Below are 8990 nucleotides of genomic sequence, written 5' to 3'. Positions count from 1 at the left end.
GCCCTTCGGTAAATCCAGCGTCGAGTAAAAACGAGCCGTGCCTAGCCGATCGAGCAACTCATCAATACAAGGCATTGGGTACGCATCAAATTTAGACACCGCATTGACTTTTCTATAGTCCACACAGAACCGGACCGACCCGTCGGCCTTGGGTACCAAGACCACTGGGCTGCTCCAGTCACTGTGGGACTCCTCGACGATGCCCATTTCGAGCATGGCCTCAAGTTCTTCCCGAACCACCTTTTTTTTTGTGCTCGGGTAACCTGTAAGGGCGGCTACGCACTACCACCCCCGGGGGCGTCTCAATGTGGTGCTCTATGAGGTTAGTGCGGCCGGGCAAGGGCGAGAACACGTCCGAAAACTCGGTCTGCAACTGGGCAACCTCCGCGAGTTGGGTCAGGGAGAGGTGGTCTCCACAGGGGACCAGAGAGGTATGTGATGCTAATGTTCCTTTTTGAACCTCCAGCCCCAGCTCCGCCTTCTCCGGAACCACCGACACCAACACCACGGGGACCTCCTCATTCCAGAGTTTGAGTAGGTTGAGGTGGTAAATCTGTAGCGCCCCACCCCTGTCCGTTTGCCTCACCTCATAATTGACGTCCCCGACTCGCCGTGTGACCTCAAAGGGTCCTTGCCACTTGGCGACTAATTTAGAGCTCGATGTGGGCAACAGTACGAGTACTTTATCTCTCGGTGCGAACTCTCTAAGGCGCGTACCCTTGTCGTACAGGCGGGTTTGCCGTTCTTGGGCCTGCCGCAAATTCTCCTGGGTTAGGTGTGTGAGTGTGTGGAGTTTTGTGTGCAGGTCAATAATGTATTGAATTTCATTTTTGCTTGGTGAAGGTCCTCCTCCCAATTTTCTCGCAGCACATCTAAAATGCCACGCGGCTTATGCCCATATAATAATTCAAACAGGGAGAACCCCGTGGAGGCTTGGGGGACCTCTCGCACTGCAAATAACAAGGGTTCGAGCCATTTATCCCAGTTACACGCGTCCTCACTTACGAATTTTTTAATTATGTTTTTGAGGGTGCGATTAAACCATTCCACTAAACCATCCGTTTGTGGGTGATACACGCTGGTGCGGATCGGCTTAATACCTAATAACCCATACAGTTCGTTCAGTGTTTGTGACATAAATGAGGTGCCTTGATCAGTCAGAATCTCTTTCAGGATTCCAACTCGGGAGATGACACGGAAGAGCGCCTCCGCAATACTGCATGCTGAGATATTGAGAAGAGGCACTGCTTCCAGGTATCACGTTGCATAGTCCACTAGGACTAATATAAAGCGGTACCCTTGTGTTGACCGATCTAATGGCCCGACGAGATCCATTCCAATTCTTTCGAACGGGGTCTCGATTAACGGTAGAGGGCGCAAAGGCACTTTTGGAATGGCAGCTGGATTTACTAACTGGCATTCGCGGCATGCCATACACCACCTACGGACATCACCGCGAATCCCCGGCCAATAGAATCGGGCCATTATTCGGGCTAGTGTTTTATCCTGCCCTAAGTGTCCAGCCATGGGATTAAAGTGAGCCACCTGGAATACCAATTCCCGGCGGCTCTTCGGAATCAAAAGCTGCGTGACTCACTCTTTAGTTTGAGTGTCCTGCGTCACTCGGTATAATCTATCCTTCATAATTGCGAAGTAGGGGAAGGACGGGGTGACATTCGGCTGGAGCGTTTGACCATCGATTCCTCTCACTTGGTCAAACGCATGCCGCAGAGTCTCGTCTCGTGATTGCTCTAATGGGAAATCCGTGAGGGATTCCCCAACAGAGAGAGGAGGGGCCAGCGGCTCCTCACTCTGACGCGGAGATGACGTAGACGGCTCTGTGACAGCTGCTCCCGCCAAAGCGACACTGGGACCTCCCCCTGTTAAACGGCAGGACCCACTCTTCACTAAGTGTGTCATTAAATCCCGAAATCCCGGCCAATCAGTCCCCAAAATTATAGAGTGGGTAAGGAGAGGATTAACCGCAGCCTTCACTATAAATTTTTCCCCTCGGAAAAGAATGTGGACCGACACTAAAGGGTAGCTGTGAACACCCCCGTGCACACACAACACCTTCACCAATTGTGCTCCCCCCAATACCTCGTCTTGCACCAGGCTTTGGTGGATTGAGGTCTGATTACAACCAGAATCCACCAACGCCTGATATGTATCCCCTTGGATACTCACCGGTATGCGACACGCTCCGGCCCAATCGGGGGCGGCTCCTGGCGCGTCGGGGATCCGAACCACTGCGCCCACCTCCATTACTGAGCACTGCTGTTGGAGGTGGCCCGGCTCCCCGCAGTGCCAGCAAACTGGCCCGGGCTTCCTCTCTGCACTAGTGCTCTGGGGATCACTCACCTGAGGGGGGGGAGAGACAGACACAGAAGGGAGAAACAGAAGGGCACCACGGGTGTGGCGGGCCGGCTGGGGTGGTGCCGGCCCCCACCTCAGCGCTGGTGGAATGGAGCAAGGAGGAGACACAGGAGGAGGAGAGAGAGAGAAGAGAAGAGAAGAGAAGAGAAGAGAAGAGAAGAGAAGAGAAGAGAAGAGGTCGTCTGCTGTCCTGCTGTCGGGACAGCCACCAAATGGTCCTCTGCCAGCTCAATTGCCTGATCCAGCAACGCCGGGTGGTGGCACTGGACCCACTCTGTGGTTCCTGCTGGTAAACGGGTGATGAACTGTTCCAGTACCACCTGGTCGATGAGTCCCTCGGCGTCGCAGCTGTCGGCCCTCAACCACTGCCAGCAGGCGTCCCGGAGTTGCTGGCCAAACGCGAACGGCCGGCCGACTTCCTCCAAGCGCAAAGCGCGGAAGCACTGACGCTGCTGCTCGGGGGTGCGCCCCACCCGCTGGAGGACGGCCCGGCGAAGGTCCGCATAGGCCAGCCGGCGGTCGGCGGGGAGCTGTAGCGTGGCCAGCTGCGCCTCTCCCGTTAGCAGGGGGAGGAGGCGCGCCGCACGCTGATCCATCGGCCACCCCGAGGTCTCCGCGACTTGCTCAAAGAGCGTGATGAATGCCTTGGGGTCGTCCTGCAGGCCCATCCTTGTGGGGGGGGACGAGCCCGCGGTGGAAGCGTTGGTAGACCCTGCTGACGTGAGGAGGTGCCGGAACGCCCGACGATCTTCCTGTTGCACCAGCACCAGGGCCTCGAACCGTTGTTCTTGCTCCTTTCGGAGGGCGAGCAGCGCCTGGTGCTGGCTCTGTTGGGCCGTGGTGAGGACGTGGATCAGGTCCGCGAAGGGGGAGGACTCCATGGGGCTGTTCTCTTCTGTGCTCATGTCCCAGGTTTCAGCACCACTGTGACAGTTCATGTAGGTGGGTGGAGCACAGAAGGACGGCAGGCCAGAACTGAGTTTACAAAACTCTCTTTTATTCAGCTTTTCAGCTTTTTTAAACACTCTCACACAATCAAACACATGCACACACATCAGCCGTCTGGTTCGGGAGAGAGCTCCCTCTTCTCTCACTCTCTCTCCTTAAATAGGGCGTGGTCACTGGGAAGACACACAAACACATTAATTAATGACAGGTGTAGTGATTCTGCCACTTACCTTCCCTGACTCCGCCCTCCTGTTACAGACCGATGTTTGAGCATGCCCCCGCTGCCACAGGAGCATACCGGTATGTTGCTCTAGAACCTGAATATACCTTTCAGCATTGATGGTGTCTTTCCAGATGTGTAAGCTGCCCATGCCACACGCACTAATGCAACCCCATACGATCAGAGATACAGGCTTCTGAACTGAGCACTGATAACAACTCGGGTCGTCCTTCTCCTCTTTAGTCCGAATGACACGGCGTCCGGTCGGCACGGTGGTGTAGTGGTTAGTGCTGTTGCCTCACAGCAAGAAGGTCCAGGTTCGAGCCGCGTGGCCGGCGAGGGCCTTTCTGTGCGGAGTTTGCATGTTCTCCCCGTGTCCACATGGGTTTCCTCCGGGTGCTCCGGTTTCCCCCACAGTCCAAAGACATGCAGGTTAGGTTAACTGGTGACTCTAAATTGACCGTAGTTGTGAATGTGAGTGTGAATGGTTGTCTGTGTCTATGTGTCAACCCTGTGATGACCTGACGACTTGTCCAGGGTGTACCCCGCCTTTCGCCCGTAGTCAGCTGGAATAGGCTCCAGCTTGCCTGCGACCCTGTAGAACAGGATAAAGCAGCTAGAGATAATGAGATGAGATGAGACACGGCATCCCTGATTTCCATAAAGAACTTCAAATTTTGATTCATCTGACCACAGAACAGTTTTCCACTTTGCCACAGTCCATTTTAAATGAGCCTTGGCCCAGAGAAGACATCTGCGTTTCTGGATCATGTTTAGATAAGGCTTCTTCTTTGAACTATAGAGTTTTAGCTGGCAACGGCGGATGGCACGGTGAATTGTGTTCACAGATAATGTTCTCTGGAATTATTCCTGAGCCCATTTTGTGATTTCCAATACAGAAGCATGCCTGTATGTGATGCAGTGCCGTCTAAGGGCCTGAAGATCACGGGCACCCAGTATGGTTTTCCGGCCTTGACCCTTACGTACAGAGATTCTTCCAGATTCTCTGAATCTTTTGATGATATTATGCACTGTAGATGATGATATGTTCAAACTCTTTGCAATTTTACACTGTCGAACTCATTTCTGATATTGCTCCACTATTTTTCGGCACAGAATTAGGGGGATTGGTGATCCTCTTCCCATCTTTACTTCTGAGAGCCGCTGCCATTCCAAGATGCTCTTTTTATACCCAGTCATGTTAATGACCTATTGCCAATTGACCTAATGAGTTGCAATTTGGTCCTCCAGCTGTTCCTTTTTTGTACCTTTAACTTTTCCAGCCTCTTATTGCCCCTGTCCCAACTTTTTTTGAGATGTGTTGCTGTCATGAAATTTCAAATGAGCCAATATTTGGCATGAAATTTCAAAATGTCTCACTTTCAACATTTGATATGTTATCTATGTTCTATTCTGAATACAATATAGGTTTTCGAGATTTGTAAATTATTGCATTCCGTTTTTATTTACAATTTGTACTTTGTCCCAACTTTTTTGGAATTGGGGTTGTATAATATAATATAATATAATATAATATAATATAATATAATATAATATAATATAATATAATATAATATGGGGTGGCACGGTGGTGTAGTGGTTAGCGCTGTCGCCTCACAGCAAGAAGGTCCGGGTTCGAGCCCCGTGGCCAGCGAGGGCCTTTCTGTGTGGAGTTTGCATGTTCTCCTGTGTCCGTGTGGGTTTTCTCCGGGTGCTCCGGTTTCCCCCACAGTCCAAAGACATGCAGGTTAGGTTAACTGGTGACTGTCAATTGACCGTAGGTGTGAATGTGAGTGTGAATGGCTGTCTGTGTCTATGTGTCAGCCCTGTGATGACCTGGCGACTTGTCCAGGGTGTACCCCGCCTTTCGCCCGTAGTCAGCTGGGATAGGCTCCAGCTTGTCTGCGACACTGTAGAACAGGATAAAGCATCTAGAGATAATGAGATGAGATGAGAATGAAATAATATAATATAATATAATATAATATAATATAATATAATATAATATAATATAATATAATATAATATAATATAATATAATATAATATCCCCTCCTAGAACTGACACCTTATTGTGGTGGAGGGGTTTGTGTGCTTGAATGATCCTAGGAGGTATGTTGTCGGGGCATTATGCCCCTGTTAGGGTCTCCCAAGGCAGACAGGTCCGAGGTGACAGGCCAGACTAAGAGCAGTTCACCAAAACCCTTATGGATAATAAAAGATCAAGGACCTTGACGTTGCCTGGTATGGCACAGCCGGGGCCCCACCCTGGAGCCAGGCCCGGGGTTGGGGCTCATATGCGAGCGCTGGGTGGCCGGGCCTTTGCCCACGGGTCCTGGCCGGGCTCAGCCCAAAGCGGTGACGTGGGCCCGACCTCCTGTGGGTTCACCACCCACAGAGGTAGCCGTAGGGGGCTGGTGCAGTGTGGATTGGGCAGCAGTCGAAGGCAGGGGCCTCGACGACCTGATCCCTGAACACAGCGGCTAGCTGTTGGGACATGGAATGTCACTTTGCTGGGGGGGAAAGAGCCTGAGCTTGTGCGGGAGGTTGAAAGGTACCGGCTAGAGATAGTCGGGATCACCTCCACGCACAGCTTGGGCTCCAGAACCCAGCTCCTCGAGAGGGGCTGGACTCTCCACTTCTCTGGAGTCACCCTAACCCTAACCATCCCGCTTTACAGGAGGTTCAAACACTATAGTGCCATGGAGGAGGACTATCGGTTGGTCTCAAAGAAATTCTGGCAAACCATCCGGCGCCTCAGGAGGGGGAAGCAGTACTCTGCCAACATTACAGTGTGGGTGGGGAGCTGTTGACCTCGACTGGGGACATTGTCGGGCAGTGGAAGGAATACTTTGAGGATCTCCTCAATCCCACCATCACGTCTTCCATTGAGGAAGCGGAGGCTGATGACTCAGAGGTGGACTCATCCATTACCCAAGGCGAAGTTACTGAGGTGGTTTGCAAGCTCCTTGGTGGCAAGGTACCAGGGGTGGATGAGATCCGCCCTGAGTATCTCAAGTCTCTGGATGTTGTGGGGCTGTCTTGGCTGACACACCTCTGCAGCATCGCGTGGCGGTCGGGGACAGTGCCTCTGGAGTGGCAGACTGGGGTGGTGGTCCCTCTTTTTAAGAAAGGGGACCGGAGAGTGTGCTCCAATCACACTTCTCAGCCTCCCCGGGAAGGTTTACTCCAGGGTACTGGAGAGGAGAATTCGGCCAATAGTAGAACCTTGGATCCAGGAGGAACAATACAGTTTTCGTCCTGGTCATGGAACAATGGACCAGCTCTATACCCTTCATAGGGTGCTCGAGGGTTCATGGGAGTTTGCCCAACCAGTCCACATGTGCTTTGTCGATCTGGAGAAGGCATTCGACCGTGTCCCTCATGGTATTCTGTGGGGGGTGCTTCAGGAGTATGGGGTTCGGGGCTCTTTGCTAAGGGCTGTCCGGTCCCTGTACGAACAGAGCAGGAGTCTGGTTCACATTGCCGGCAGTAAGTCAGACCTGTTCCCAGTGCATGTTGGACTCTGGCAGGGCTGCCCTTTGTCATCGGTTCTGTTCATAATTTTTATGGACAGAATTTCTAGGTGCAGCCAGGGGCCAGAAGGAATCCTGTTTGGGAACCACAGGATTTCATCTCTGCTTTTTGCGGATGATGTTGTCCTGTTGGCTTCTTCAAGAAGGTCCAGGTTCGATCCCCGTGGCCGGCGAGGGCCTTTCTGTGCGGAGTTTGCATGTTCACCCCGTGTCTGCATGGGTTTCCTCCGGGTGCTCCGGTTTCCCCCACAGTCCAAAGATATGCAGGTTAGGTTAACTGGTGACTCTAAATTGACCATAGGTGTGAATGTGAGTGTGAATGGTTGTCTGTGTCTATGTGTCAGCCCTGTGATGACCTGGCAACTTGTCCAGGGTGTACCCCACCTTTCACCCATAGTCAGCTGGGATAGGCTCCAGCTTGCCTGCGACCCTGTAGAAGGATAAAGTGGCTACAGATAATGAGATGAGATGAGATTCAGAGAATCTGGAAGAATCTCTGTGCGTAAGGGTCGAGGTCGGAAAACCATACTGGGTGCCCGTGATCTTCGGGCCCTTAGACGGCACTGCATCACATACAGGCATGCTTCTGTATTGGAAATCACAAAATGGGCTCAGGAATATTTCCAGAGAACATTATCTGTGAACACAATTCACCATGCCATCCGCCGTTGCCAGCTAAAACTCTATAGTTCAAAGAAGAAGCCGTATCTAAACATGATCCAGAAACGCAGACGTCTTCTCTGCGCCAAGGCTCATTTAAAATGGACTGTGGCAAAGTGGAAAACTGTTCTGTGGTCAGACGAATCAAAATTTGAAGTTCTTTATGGAAATCAGGGACGCCGTGTCATTCGGACTAAAGAGGAGAAGGATGACCCGAGTTGTTATCAGTGCTCAGTTCAGAAGCCTGCATCTCTGATCGTATGGGGTTGCATTAGTGCGTGTGGCATGGGCAGCTTACACATCTGGAAAGACACCATCAATGCTGAAAGGTATATCCAGGTTCTAGAGCAACATACCGGTATGCTCCCATCCAGACAACGTCTCTTTCAGGGAAGACCTTGCATTTTCTAACATGACAATGCCAAACCACATACTGCATCAATTACAGCATCAAGGCTGCGTAGAAGAAGGGTCCGGGTACTGAACTGGCCAGCCTGCAGTCCAGATCTTTCACCCATAGAAAACATTTGGCGCATCATAAAACGGAAGATGCGACAAAAAGACCTAAGACAGTTGAGCAACTAGAATCCTATATTAGACAAGAATGGGTTAACATTCCTATCCCTAAACTTGAGCAACTTGTCTCCTCAGTCCCCAGACGTTTACAGACTGTTGTAAAGAGAAAAGGGGATGTCTCACAGTGGTAAACATGACCTTGTCCCAACTTTTTTGAGATGTGTTGTTGTCATGAAATTTAAAATCACGTAATTTTTCTCTTTAAATGATACATTTTCTCAGTTTAAACATTTGATATGTCATCTATGTTCTATTCTGAATAAAATATGGAATTTTGAAACTTCCACATCATTGCATTCCGTTTTTATTTACAATTTGTACTTTGTCCCAACTTTTTTGGAATCGGGGTTATAATATAATATAATATAATATAATATAATATAATATAATATAATATAATATAATATAATATAATATAATATAATATAATATAATATAATATATACAGGACACTTTTTCAATGGAATAAAAACACGTATTCTATTCCCTTCTAGCAGGTTTCATTAATTTCTTTTGATAGCATGCAATATTGTTAGCATATCACTTATCCTATGTGTATTATATCACTCTCCCCAATGGAGAATGAGCTTTGAATATGGTTGATGATATTGCATGGATGTCAAGACAACATGGCATCACACGGCAGAGACATAAAACTTCCACACGAGCGAGCGA

The sequence above is a fragment of the Neoarius graeffei genome, chromosome 4, assembly GCF_027579695.1.
Source record: "Neoarius graeffei isolate fNeoGra1 chromosome 4, fNeoGra1.pri, whole genome shotgun sequence".
NCBI classification, from domain to species: Eukaryota; Metazoa; Chordata; class Actinopteri; order Siluriformes; family Ariidae; genus Neoarius; species Neoarius graeffei.
Note: the sequence above shows the minus strand (reverse complement) of the source record.